This window comes from Aplidium turbinatum, chromosome 11 (assembly GCF_918807975.1).
Source record: "Aplidium turbinatum chromosome 11, kaAplTurb1.1, whole genome shotgun sequence".
In the NCBI taxonomy this organism is placed as follows: domain Eukaryota; kingdom Metazoa; phylum Chordata; class Ascidiacea; order Aplousobranchia; family Polyclinidae; genus Aplidium; species Aplidium turbinatum.
This window is the reverse complement of record NC_137482.1, coordinates 10068107-10083216: the sequence shown is the minus strand read 5'-3', so window position 1 is coordinate 10083216 and position 15110 is coordinate 10068107. Positions and strand designations below refer to the sequence as shown.

At 40.4% G+C, this 15110-nt stretch overlaps 1 non-coding gene across 1 annotated transcript; it reads left to right on the top strand.

Moving 5' to 3' along the window:
• The first annotated feature begins 14369 nt into the window (after positions 1-14369).
• LOC145780422 (U6 spliceosomal RNA) lies at positions 14370-14471 on the top strand. The gene has a single exon (XR_014290651.1). It is a non-coding gene; the product is annotated as a U6 spliceosomal RNA (small nuclear RNA).
• The last annotated feature ends 639 nt before the right edge of the window (positions 14472-15110 follow it).

Genomic DNA, 15110 nt, shown 5'->3' with positions numbered 1-15110 from the left:
AGTCAAGCAGCCACCCTCAGCCAAGTCGATGATAAACATCTAATAAAAAATTACACTAAATTATCTACACTTGCAACAAAGAGTCAAGACAGAAACAAACTTGCATCCATAATATGTCAAAATGTCAAGTTCCAATATTAGGTGTTGATAGTCATAACGATTAAAAGCTTATAGAGTATCGGTCCACATTAGTAAATTGCACTGCATTCAAATTTAATATTGAATGCTGTGAATGCTGTGAATGCTATTGAATGCTGTGCGATAGGGTTAGTGGCGTATAGTTTGCAGGCGAATAAATTGTTTAACGTTTGCTTGAGCTGTTGTTTTGTGGTCTTTACAGGCGTGTATCAGTGTTTCAGTATAATTTGTCAGAAAATAAAACTCTTTTAAGTTGTAAACTTAGGCTACAGAAGTGTAAACCTTCGACCAGTTCTTTGCTGTATTGGAAGCGATCTTGCCAGGCAAAGATAGGAAGAATTTCTTGTATTATACAGCTTCAAAAGCTAAGCATGCAAATCAAAATATTGATGCAGAACTTAATGACGAGGCTACTTTCGAAATACCTCAAAATGCTGCAGGAGCACTGCATCTACATAGATTAGCGGTGGAAGATTGAATTTTTGCTGGTGTTGAAGCTTCGCCTGGGTTTGTTTTATACAGACCTAAAGCACAAAGTTTGGTATTAGTTCTGCATTCGTACTGTACTGTACACCGTATTTTTCATTCATGGATGCACCTCATGTATTTAAGGTTGATTAGTTTGAACATATTACCTCATCGTGACGTTATCATAGCAACCATGAAGCCAGACTTCAAAAAGGACTACCCAAGCACCATGATCATCATCGATTGCACTGAAGTAGGCCTACGTCTCGAAAGGGAACGTTCAAATATTACGTAACGCCTTCGAGGGGGAGGGGGGGGTTTATGCAAAGCGTTACGTTAGCGTCACATCGGGGGGGAGGGGTTCAAGCAAAACGTTACGTAACGCTTTCGAGTACGGAATGGTAGTTTTTTGTGCTGAATTCGTAGTGAAAAAGCGTTACATGGGGGAGGGGGGGATTGAAAAAAAGCGTTACGTTGGCGTTACATGGGGGAGGGGGGTCAAAATTTCGGAAAAAAAGCGTTACGTAATATTTGAACGTTCCCAAACACTGTCCTCACTTCACCGTCAGTCGCAAACGTACTCGAACTATAAAAGTACAAACACTGCAAAGGCATTAGTCATTAGTGGGAGTTGATCCAAATGGGGGTAATATGTTTGTATTTCAGTTGTACACTGGTAATGTGAGTGACAAAGAAATATATCAGAGGAGCGGATTTTTTCACCTTTTGAAGCAGAAAATAGCTGCTAATGAACTGCACTTCATGATGTTGTTATGGCCGATAAAGGGTTTCTTATAGAAAAAGACTTAGCCTACATGGTATTGGTCTACATTTGAATATCTCACCGTTCCTAGGTAGAAGGCCTCAAATGAGTGAGGACGAAGTGTTGAATAAACGAAGTATTGCACGCCATCGCATTCATGTAGAGAGGACCATAAAAAAATTCGTCAATTTCACATCTTCGACAGGAAAATACCAGTGACTATGCTTGGTATCATCAATAAAATGTGGTTGGTTCGTTGCATATTATGTTATGCAGAATGAAAATAAAATGTTGCAAGACAAGGTGCCACTATCGTGGTCTATAATTCCCGGTCAAAATGCACACGCTTCACAATGGCGTCCTAAATTGCCTTTCCTAGTCTGTTAGCCAACACTATGATTAAAACGAACAAGAATTGAAGTGTGCCGATAATCTACAACAATTCATAAACACAAAAAATTTACTTTCACCTGCCACCGACCTCACGCTTGCTTGCAATAACAAGAAACGCCTTCATAAACCGTAGTAAACCAGCGATTCTCAACTCTCAGACTCCGCGTAACTCAAACGTCACGCTCTGGTGATTTTGAATGTGCAAAAGGTCTATTCATCCATTCATCAGCATGAATAGCACAAGATATCAAACAAGCAACGACTATTTTATAAATAGATCAAACACAGAATTTGGCAAAAAGTTCATGCAGGTATTGAGGACCAATGGTCTGGTCAGAGGTTCCAAGTAGGCTAAAATAATTATCATTTCATTGTTTCATAAAAGAGATCAAAACGTTAATTTTATAAAGCTACAGTAGGCTACATCGTAAGAGATATGTTATGGAAATCAACTTGTCAATTTCATATGCAATATAACATGTTCTGTCGGAAACTTGAGAAATCTCTGCTTCTTAGAATTTTGTGTTTACGTTATCTTAAATATGTTATTTTGGTGCGTATGTTGAAGCCAGTGGCGTAGCAGCACTGTTGTACGTTGACGGCGTCAACTTTTTGTTGACGCTGAGGCTAGTGCCGTCAATTTATTTTTCATTTGACGGAAGTGATAGCGCCGTCAACTATTTTGCCGATTTTAAGCGTCAAGCGCTAAGCGTCATTTTTTGTTTTCATGGAAAATCTCGTTTCACAATAAGAGTTTCACAATGTATTCTGGCCAGCGCGACTCATCCGAATTACCGGCTTTTGCGTTGGTTGGAATGGCTCTCTGGAATAGGCTACATGCGGAAGAAGTTCGCCAAATGGTGATCACCCATGTATTGAGAACGAGGGATCAGAGACAGAATGCGAAAAATCCATGAATGGCATCGCGGACGTTGAATATACTTTATTTCAAGAGCTCTATGCCCCTTAAAAGAGCGATGTTGGTGCAGTGGACCTCGTTAAAAGATGTATACATGCTAAACTATCACAGCACGCTTGGAACAGTGATACCTTTCCGGCTAAACGTTTTTAACTTGTTTTTGAAATACAACACACCAATACCAACCAGCGCTGCTGTGGAACGCATGTTTTCACTTGGAAATGACAATATGCGCAGGGACGCCGGAAGCGGGGGGGAGCAGGGAAAGCGGATGCCCCCCTGCCCTCAAATTTCTGTGGATGGGGAGGGAAGAGGGGGCAATGGTGCCATTTTAAGGTCATGTAAGCTACTGCACACTTTGCAGTATAAAAATTTATGCTATTCGCTTTTAGCCTAATTATAATATTCTATTTTTGCCTCAAAATAATATTCACGACACAAAATTCTCCATCACAGTAAGTTATATTACATCATTATAAAATAGCATGATGCCCTTCCGTGCCATTGTTCTTTGTAAAGCGGACACTTGTATCATTACTCGATAATGAGCTGATAGATGAGCATTATCGCTATATCTTATCTTAAAACTTACAAAAAAAATTGGCCTTTCAGCAACAAAAGTGCCCTTTTTTCATACTCCTGCCCATCCAGTCAAAAATCGCTCCGGCGCCCCTGAATATGCGTCTTAAACGCAGCAGATTGTCAGACAAACGTTTTGAAATGCTTGTTTTTCTGCAAGGAAATAACTAATAGGCTGAGCAGCTAATTACAATACAGTCTCAAAACATAATAGTAGCCTACCTGCTCTTTATTTATAGCTATTGTTAGCCTGAACTTGGTTGAAATATTTCTGTTTTATGAGACGCTGGCAAAAAATAGCGCTAGAAATTAGCGCTGACGCTGACGACAGGAAAACGCTGATCGTAATGCAACAGCGTTTGATGTTTTACAGTGGTTAGCTAAATCACACCTACTTGATTCGACACCATATTTATGCTTGTGTCTGAAAATTTATCTTACCATTGGTGTTTCAATTGCGAGCTGTGAGAGGAGTTACTCAAAGCTCAAAATGATAAAGTTGTATTTACGTTCTACCATGAATGATGATCGGCTATCAGCTCTATCGATTTTTTCTAAGTTTACTACGAGACTACGTTCAAAATCTTGATTTTGAAGATATTATTGCTGATTTTGCTTCGGCGAAAGCTCGAAAAGTTCAATTTTGAGGGGGCTATTGATCTTTTATTTGCCTAATACATTTGCTGTCCATTTTTTGTCTTTTATTTTTGGCCTTAACGCTGAGACAGTGAGGCTTTTTTCTCAAGCAATATAGAACTTCTGAGACGCGGCACATTGTTTGTAATTATTTTTATTGAAAAGATTGCTTGAACAAGAAACTATTTCAAAATTTGCTGCAATCTTCTTAGAACTAGGTTACTATAGGAAATTTCTCCTAGACGCAACCTTGATGACGTCATGAACAGCGTAGCTTCTGATTGGTTCGTGGTTTATTAGAAATCTGCTTGTTAAAGTGCCTACCTTCTAGCACTCAGAGAGTTGATTCTTGTTTTGAACTTTGTTTGGTAATCACAGAAGAAAAAAGATACGCCATCGAAATGAATATTCCCTAGCTCTAACCCTCTAGGTCACGCTGGGCACGGTAAAACATTCAACTAATTTACTTTGTAACGTGCATGAGTTGCATGACTGTAATCAGCTGATTTAAATCTTACCTTCTGATTGGTTCATAAACCTCATCTGCTGCAGCGACCTGCAGATTACAAATAGCCTACGCTTACCGCAGCCTACTCTTATTCCAAGCACGAACAGACTATGGTGGGCTTGGTTTTTGTGGTTAGAATTAGAACCATCTTGTCTGAGAAAACTGAAGAAGCGCAGTGATTTATTGATAGTGAGCAGACTGAGGTAGTCTCTTGGGAACCTACGTTTTGCAGTTTCGCACACTTCACATTGGCTGCTTGTAGTGGTTTTGAACCACTGGCGAAGGCAGGATAGCAGACTTGCAGTAGACTCGTATCATACAATGTTCATATCTCATTCGGTTGTCTAGATGTTGCAGTTGTGCTTGAGAGTATCGTCACATGTGTATTGTTTTTTGTTTAGCTATAGCATAGCCTACTGCTAATTGGCTTCTATGTTGTAGGATGTGTCCCAAAAGAGGTGTGTCGATCAGGGCAGGCATCGGTTTTGGACGTGGTCTTTGGGGTGTCTTTTTTATGCATCGCGATAAATACCCGTGAAATCCTTTTCACTACGATAAGGTAGCCTATATACATCCAATAGTGTGGTCCTTCGATGCACATTTTTGGAATTTTGTTTGTGCCGAGTGTTTAAAGTGTTCCATTTAGTGAAAAAATATCATCTTAAAAAAATTTAATTTTTTTTATGTAGGATAGGCTACCTAGCTCAAGCCCAGGGCCGTAACAACAAAGAACGTGGGCCCCCTTCGAGCATAATAGTACTATAGCTCATATGTGGGAAAATCATTATAGAACACTGCTCAACTCTGTTGAGTCCAGTAGTCAACCCATAGATTTTGTTCATTCCTATGTTATCAATTCGTCCAATTATGCTGATAGCAGCAGGTATTTGTGTACCATTGATACTGTATTTATGTTGTGTGGAAAGTTGTCTTTGAACCGCTCTGCTGGCCCAGATAATATTTTTGCTGAGCATATTATTCACTCCCACCCAGTTACTGCTTTGTACATAGGCTAAGTTTATTTTTTAATATGTGTCTTTTTCATGGGTTTGTACCAAACAGTTGTCTGAAGACTGTGTTGGTACCTATTGTTAAAAATAGCATATCTGATATCAGTGACACTGGAAACTTTAGACCAATAGCCATTGCTAGTGTCGTTTCTAAGTTGTTTGAACATTTCATTTTGTATCACATTGAGCATTGTCTATACACTGCTGACAAGTGACAACCAATTTGGCTTTAAATCGAAACACAGTACTGACATGTGTGTACACATGCTTAAGCAGGCTATTTTCCACTATGTCAGTCATGGTAGCCCTATGTTAGCGGTATTTCTTGATGCTTCCAAAGCATTCGACCGTGTAAATCATTCTGTATTGTTCTGTAATTCGTCTAATAGCGTTTTGATATAGCCCGCAATCAATGATTGTGAGGTGGGGTTGTGCTTTTTCTGACTCATTTACTGTATCTAACGGAGTGAGACAAGGAGGTGTACTCAGTCCATACCTCTTCACTGTGTATATGGATGAACTGAGCAGTAACCTAAACAAATTCGAAATAGGTTGCTATGTTGGCAGTTCATGTCTAAATCATTTAATGTTTGCTGATGACCTGTGCTGCTTTGCACCTAGTTTGAATGGGTTGCAAAGATTGGTTAATGAGTGTTATTCATATGCAGATTCACATGATATTTTATTTAATTCTGATAAAACTGTTGGCATGATGTTTGATACTACTTACCTAAAGCTAAACCTGCAGCCCAAAGTCAAATTGGGAACCTCTTATATCAAATTTGTTGACACTGTCAAGTATCTAGGCATTGTTGTAAACAAGTTTTTGTCTGATGACGATGACATTAAGCGCCAAGTTAGAGCTATATATTGTACAGCGAACATGCTACGTTCACGCTTTTCCAACTGCTCTTCCGCTGTAATGAATGTACTATTTCGCACTTATTGTTTACCTATGCACTCTAGTCAACTGTGGGCCAGATACTTATCCTCAAGTATGAATAAATTGCGTGTGGCTTACAATAATGCATTTCGAACATTGCATAAATTACCGAGGCGTGTTAGCATTAGTAGTATTCAGACGTACCATCATATTCCTACGTTTCATGCTGATCCAGACAATTGTTCACCTAATCAAACGTCATATAAAAACCGTTCAGGTCTACTGAATCTTAGCGTATTACGTCATGGAATTTTTCCTAAAAATGAGCCAAAATTGCACCATCGTTCGTAAGACTTGTGTCAAACCTGTTTAAACCTGTTTAAACATGAAACATTGGATCACCACCTTTGAACACCTGTTAGAATTGCATGACAATGTCTTTCATTATTGCGTCACAGTTACTGTTTACGTGAGTTTGAGATATCGCAAATTATTCTAGTCATTTTAAAATTGTTGCTTGAAGAGGTTGGTCGCATGTTTAACTGTTTTGCTTAGTGCTTGTCAGCTGGACGAAAATTTCCGTCTTTTATCCAAGTAATCTGTTCTGTAGTGACAAGTTTTTAGTGGTGTATCGCGTTGCATTCCATTTTCGACAGCTTTGAGACTATTTTTACAGAAATACACTTTTTGAATAGACGTTTCGAAAGAGTGTTTCTTTTTCGGTCATTACATGCAGACGAACGGATCCGGGAATTTTATGTTACAATTTTCCCACGAAGAGATTATGGTTTACCGCTGTGACCATAAATAATAAAGACGTGACTTGTTAGCTGGTAGGCCAAGAAGCACTAGAAGCACATAAATAATAAAGACGTTGTTGTCAGTTGGAACTTAGAAGCACATAAATAATAAAAATGAAGTTGTTGGTTGGTAGGCTACACAAGCAAAGAAATAATAAAAGAAGATCTTGTTGGTTGGTAGTCTACAGAAGCAAAAGAAAATTAAAGACATTTCTTCTCAGTTTGGTACTGAAGAAAAATAACTTTGACATTCATTGGCAAGAAAGAAAATTAAAGACAATCGATCTGTGCTTAAAGATTCAAGTCGAAGAATCCAAGCAAGTTTTGTGGACTTTTGGACTTCATATACTCGTACAGCTACGGTATCGTGCATTTAAATTCTTTTTTGTATTTTTACGGTCTTTGCAGTTAAGTTTTTTATAACTACTGTAATAATTATATGTGTTTGTGTAACTTCATTTTTTAATTGTTAAATTTAGCCCCAACATTTAATATGTCTACCCTCGGTGGCGACAAGGACTCGACCGCCGTAGACTCGACTGAGTTTAGGCCTGATGATGTTCTTTGCGGTCGGGCAGGCCATTCTGGGGAGGGACCCAGTAACAATGAGGCTAAGTCAGTTCGAGAGGCCCGGCATCTTAGAAGGGATATTTTGACTCAAATTGGGGAACTTTCTGTAGCCCTAGGTTCTTTGAGTGATAAGCAGGAACTGTTAATTTTTAGATCTAAGTTCTCTACTTTGGAAGAGGATTTACGGCATTTCCATGCTCTTTTGACTAAAATTTTTAACTCTGCAATCTTGGAAGAACTTCGTGATAGGGTAGATCCCGAATTTAACTCGTTAAAAAATAACTTCGAACAAAAAGAAAGTGAGTTCACAGATATGTTGGATGCTGACATACATCCTGAGGATAGCGCCTCAAATGTAAGCACTAGGATGTCTAGGAGTTTGTCTCGGATAGTGGCACAAATTAACCTACAGCTAAGACGAGAGGAGCTCCAGATACAAGCCGAAGCCGAAGCGAGAGCTGCTGAGGCTGCCATGAGAGCAGAGGCCATACGAGCTGAGGCCGCCGCAAAAGCTGAGGCCATACGAGCTGAGGCTGCCGCGAGAGCTGAGGCCGAAGCGAGAGCTGCTGAGGCCGCCGCGAGAGCTGAGGCCATACGAACTGAGGCTGCCGCGAAAGCTGAAGCGAGAGCTGCTGAGTTCGCACTCAAAGACGCTCAGTTGAGGGCTGAACAACGTAAAGAGGTAGTTTTAGCTGAATATCAATCAGAGTTGGGCTCCCGGCGTAGTTCTAAGAAGGGCTCTTCTAGCCATTCCAAAAATGAACATCAATCGCAGTTTAATTTACATAACTTTTTCCAGACGCCTGTTCAATCTGTAAGTGGACCAGTACAATCCACATGTTTTCAAACTGTTTCAGGAGGTCTCGGGGCCGCAGCTAAGGATCTTCCGAAGGATCTAAAGCCAAAGCCTGCGAATTTTAGCCGAACTCTTCCCCCAGAGCGTACAGGTCACGGGGCCGCTATCAGAAGTAATGTTTTGCCCCCTTCACAGTTTTCTGCGCCGCTAGTTTTTGATCGCCCAGCTACACGTAATTTGGGTGGTTGTGAGAGGCGTATCGCGTCTCCTGATTTTAACGTGTGTGAGGATCGTGATCGGGCTGTGCATCTGACTGAGCCCCCTCAGCCCCTTAAGGGATATAGCTTGTCTTCTCCCGCTAAATCAAGTTCTCAACAACAGGATTGCTTTTTTGAATACCAAAATAGTAGGACGTTTTCCGATAAGGCGGCCTTGATTGGTTACGATGGTAATAATATGCCATTTATCTTCTTTAAAAATCGTGTTACGGCCTTGATGGCAGCTTCGCCCTTTAACGGAACTCGTTTGACTTTGTTACAAGCAGCTTGTGTTAGGACAGCTGCTCAAACGATTGCTAATTTGGTTTCTGACACCCCTGGCTTGTCAGAGGAAGACAGAATAGAAATGTCGTTAGCTCGCTTGTCCCAGCGTTTTGGGGTTCGTGGAGGTCTTTTCGCAGAACCAGAAATTAGAAAGTATCGTTATGGTAGCAAATTGACTTCTATCTCTTCCAGTGATTTGAAAGAGTTTAAAGATGACTTGTCGCAGTGTTTGCTTTACGCGCAAGCTTATGGTCAGCGTGACAAATTGGAAGGACGTTTTGTTTTGGATTTGGCTAAGCGACTCCCGTTTGACGCTAAGCAGCGTTATCTTGACTTTTTAGGTGATCAGTATGGTGGCACTGATGAGCCTACTTTTCAGAGTTTGTTTGAATTTGTAGTACGGGAGGAAACGCGCAAGTCGACTGATTTTAGCATTATGCTAATGGGCGATTCTGGTGAGTCGCAGCATTTTAAAAAGTTTGGCAAAGGAAAGTTGCCTTCTTGTCCGGTTAGGCAGACGTCGGTAAAACCCCATCATAATGTGATTTCAGAGAGTTCGCAGTACTCGACTGCTGTTGGCGCACCGCGCGGTGGTGTGGCCAGACGTAGTGACATACCGGCATGTTTTTATTGTTTGTCACGTGGTCAAGTTGAATATCATTTTTTGTCTAATTGTAAAGAATTTTTGCGCTTGACACCTAAAGGTCGGAGAGATGTCATTGTGAAAGCTGGCAAATGCTTGAATTGTTTGCGCCAGCATATGGTTAGGGATTGCGTTCATGCAAACAACTGTCGTCAGTGTGGCCCTAACAACGATAGGAAACACTATTTTCTTCTGCATGATTTTTATGTGACGTCACGTGATTCTCTGGATTCGATTGGCAAAGATGATGCTGGTGCCAGAGTTCCTGTGCGTAATGTTAAGATTGGAAATGTTAAAGCAGCTTTTAACCGCGTTACTGCTGCTCGTGTTTTGAATCCAATAACTGGCAAATCGAAGTTGGTGTATTGTCAGCATGATCCTGGTTCGCAGTTGACGTTTGTTTCGAGTGATTTGGTGTGCGAACTTGGCGGTAAACCATTGTATATAGCGTCATTTTAGTGTGTACCTATGGTACCAATTTCATGTATCGTCGTGTATTATTCTTATTGCTGTTCATTCTTTGCATGCCCTTTGTATTTGCGTATTAACTTAAACGTGAGTGATTCAAACAATTTGTGTATCATGTGTTTTTATTCATTGGCTCACAATTTTCGTCAATTCTTTTTTAGTTATGCCATGTCAGACTGTCATAACTAGGGGCCGCTATGTTCCAGACAATTGTTCACCTAATCAAACGTCATATAAAAACCGTTCAGGTCTACTGAATCTTAGCGTATTACGTCATGGAATTTTTCCTAAACATGAGCAGAGATTGCACCATCGTTCGTACGACTTGTGTCAAACCTGTTTAAACCTGTTTCAGTGTCAAACCTGTTTAAACATGAAATATTGGATCACCAGCTTTGAACACCTGTTTGAAATGCGTGACAATGTCTTTCACTATTGCGTCACAGTACTGCGAACGTGAGTTTGAGATATTGCTATCTATTCTGGTCATTCGTGAAATGGTTGCTTGAGAGTTAGTCGCACATTTAACTGTTTGCTTAGTGCTTGCTAGCTGGACAAAAATTCCGTCTTTATCCAAGTAATCTGTTCTGTAGTGACAATTTTTAGTGGTGTACGGTGTTGCATCTCGGTTTCGATAGCCGCGGGCTAATTTTACAGGAATATACTTTTTGAATAGACGTTTCGAAAGAGTGTTTCTTTTTCGGTCATTACATGCAGACGAACGGATCCGGGAATTTTATGTTACAATTTTCCCACGAAGAGATTATGGTTTACCGCTGTGACCACGTGTACCTATGGTACCAATTTCATGTATCGTCGCGTATTATTGTTATTGTTATTCATTCTTTGCATGCCCTTTGTACTTGCATATTAACCTAAATGTGAGTGATTCAAACAATTTGTGTATCGTGTGTTTTTATTTATTGGCTCAAAATTGTCCTTAAATTCTTTTTTAGTTATGCCATGTTAGACTGTCATAACTAGGGGCCGCAATGTTACGAACAATTTTCAAATCAAACGTCACATAGAACCGTTGTCTACTGAACCTGACGTCTTACGTCATGGACTGTTGCTAGAAATAAGCAAAGATTGCATCACCTTTGTCACACCTGTTAAGCATTACATCATCGTTAAATCTTGAATTACGAGATATGGTGTAAGCCAAATTCAACAGGTGCTTGAATAGCTTCATAATGCTTATCATTATTACGTCACAGAAGCTGCTTACGTGCGTTTGAAATATTGCAATCTATTCTCTCATTCTTAAAATTGTTGCTTGAAAAGTTGGTCGCATATTTAACTGTTTTGCTTAGTGCTTACCAGCTAGACGAAATTTCCGTCTTTATCTCAGTAATTTGTATTGTAATGACAAGTTTTAGTGGGTACGGTGTTGCCCCCATTCTTCGACAGCCTTGAGGCTATTTTTACAGAAATACAATTCTTGAATAGACGTTTTCAGAAGAGTGTTTCTTTCGGTCATTGCATAGGCTACAGACGAACGGATCCGAGAACTTTATGTTACAATTTTCCCACGAAAAGATTATGGTTTACCGCTGTGACCACCAACCAACCCAACCATTTTCTCTGAGACACTTCTTCAGGCTGCTAGCGTTGTACAGAAATTCAAACAACTTGTACCACTCCACGAGTTGGTCAAAGCGCAAAGAAAAAGAAGACATGGCCTGATCAGTGAAAACAAGAAAAAACTGGATTTGAATTTTTCCTCAGCAGAAAGACGACTCGAATCATCAGCACACTTTTAACCAAACATTCTCTTCCTACGTCGTACCGTGTTTTTTGAAACCACCTGCTCAATACCAATAAGCTCTGCTATTCCGCGTTCGTTTGTGACCACGTGCTGGTTAGTATCCTGTATTTCAATAGTCTTCCAAAAACTCCGGCGGAGGGGCCTGCATTTTTTGCGGGGGCCCTACGATCGGAGGGTGGTTGCTACGCCTGCTCAAGCCCTATTATTTTTCTGGAGGGGGCCAAATGCCTCCAACGTCCATATCTCGTAAATCACACATGGTAGAAGCTTTGGTTTAGAATGAAAAGATATAGTAGGCTATCTCGCGACATGAACCAAAGTTACCAAGGTCATCTAGATGGAGCACTCAGTGTTTTTCAACCTTTTTTGAGTCACGGAACACTTTGTGCATTAAAAAAATCTTGCGGAACACCCAACGAAATCTAACAATGATGCAATAAAATAAACAACACAACAATTCATTCACTTTTAGTTTTTGTCAGAGCCATAGCCTATCTAGGCCTGTTTAGATGTTCACAAAGTTGATATTCGGGCAAAAATTGCAGAAGACAAACGCAAAGCTCTTGTAATTTTCGACCGGTGTTCCATAAAATACGGTGTCCGACGTTTTTTCGTAAACAATTGTTTGTAAAACAATTGTTCGTAAAATTAATTCTTCGTAAAACAATTCTTCATAAAGCATTTCTTCGTGCATGCAATTGAGAATTGATGTATATTGTTCGGAACAACAGTTGTTTTACGAACAACTGTTTACGAGCAATTGTTTTACGAAGAATTGTTTACGAACAATTTGCCTATAACCATAAAATACTAGTTAAACTAATATATTTCTTGCGGAACACCTGATGATCTTTCACGAAATACCTGTGCTCCGCGGAACATCAGTTGAAAATCACTGGAGGGGCTATAACTTATGCTACCAAGTGTTTCATATATTAAATGCTCATGGCCGAGTGCTTTCTGTAGCCAGGTAGCCTATGTGATTATTTTTCTCAGAGAACGTAATGCGATATTTATTGTGATGGCGGACGTTGCCGTTCGGTAAAAAAGATCCAAACTTTTGAATTTGTGCAGCATCCTAACTAAAAACTGTTGCAACTGGACTATAGCCTAAGTCAGGGGTCACCAACCTTTTTTGCATGCGGGCCACTTTGGCACTAAGGAGAGCTGTGGCGGGCCGCACTAATAAAATGTTAGGTAGGTTGACTCTTATGCTAGAAAAGAACGCATTTCGTACCCAGTATCCAGCGTTACATGTTGTTCATAGTTATGTTAGAATACCGTAGCAACAAAATTAATCGAACAACGCTACTGCTAGGCCAAGCTCCTTTTACAACACTTTTGACTTTTTTAACAATGCCTAATAAATAGAGGCCACTTGTTTTGTGCACTTATAGCGAGGCGAGCGGTTTCATCAGAATATTCATCGCCAAGCAAGAGTGGTGTTGTTACTTCGCTTCGCAAAAGATATCTTGCAATTAGGGAACGTTCAAATATTACGTAACGCCTTCGAGGGGGAGGGGGGGTTTATGCAAAGCGTTACGTTAGCGTCACATCGGGGGGGAGGGGGTTCAAGCAAAGCGTTACGTAACGCTTTCGAGTACGAAATGGTAGTTTTTTGTGCTGAATTCGTAGTGAAAAAGCGTTACATGGGGGAGGGGGGGATTGAAAAAAGCGTTACGTTGGCGTTACATGGGGAAGGGGGGTCAAAAATTCGGAAAAAAAGCGTTACGTAATATTTGAACGTTCCCTTAACAGTTTCAGTAAACAAGGAAATGTTTGACACATCGCAATACAGGCAACAATAGTGACCTGCAAACATATCAGCGAAAAATAGGCTCCAATAACAGGGAAAAAGAAAACAGGTACCATCTTCTCTTCTCTCGTGTTGTCGCTATATGTCAGGGCATCCGTTGGCTAACCACTGCCTGGTGTCGTCATCGATAGAAACTAGGCCTTCCATACCATGAGGAGGTCTGTATAGCCGGCAATCCTTGATAATGTGGGCTGCCGTCTGCATTTCACCACACTCACAAGCAGCACTCTCTGCCGAAGAAAGCAAGTACCTCCACCCGGCCGCCCCGGCAAGTACCGACTTTGGAAAACTAAACTTGCTACAACTGTCGCTATAAAGTTATGCGGAAGAACAATCATCAGAATGGCACCCCCAGACCAAGCACAGCGCCCTTGTCAGGGCGAACAGCACCAGCTGTTGTAGGTCAAGGAGTGACCATTCTGCAACTAAATGTTGAAGGCACCACCAACGCTAAACTAGACATCATCACACCAGGTGCCATGAAACAAACGCTTGTGGAAATCACCGAAAAGTCGTAATTTATGAACAGTCTTCCCTCAAAAAAGCAATGAGTTGGTTTTTCATCCTTTTTGTGAGAATCTATAAAACCGTCTTTCTTTTATTATAGACAACTGTCACTTGCGGTGCTCATCAGCGTGGCAAGAATTTGTTGATTAACAACATTTTGCAGTACTTGCTTCGGCAGTACATATACTATAATTGGAACGATACAGATTAGCATGGCTCCTGCGCAAGGATGACACGCAAAATCGTGAAGCGTTTCATATTTCTTAAAAAAAAAAGTTTTGCAGTAGGCCTACTAAGCTAAATATTTTCATAATATAATCAGAAAAAGTCTCTAAATTTATATGTAATATATTATCAATTTATTATAAATTGAGTTGGCACACCGACCCATTTTGTCAACAAAAACTTGCATAAAGAGAACACTGCTCGTGAAACACAATAACGGTGAAACTCGCACTAGTGTTTACATGACATTTGCAAACTTAAAATAAGCAACCCTATGCTCACAGACAATTTCAAAATTCGAAAACAGACGTTTTAATCAACCACTGGGACAGTGTGGCTGGACATCGCATTGGAATAACTTTAAGCAACCCCCACCTAGAACTATAATCTGATTGGTCGATCGGTGGAATCGTATGCAAAGCGAAAATATGCTTCCAGGAAAGTATTTTTTGCCTTCGTGCTCTTTAACTCCTTCAAGAAAAGTATTTTTGGTTATACTTGTACGCTGATACCTTCCGCGGGCCACAGCGATACAGCGTGGCGGGCCGCCATTTGGTGACCCCTGGCCTAAGTCATATAGACTTGAAACTTCGTAGATATTGGCAGATAGTTTGCTTTTTATTGTTTTTGGAACTTACCAGCACAACAGAAACAAAAGCAAAAGATAATATGACTTAA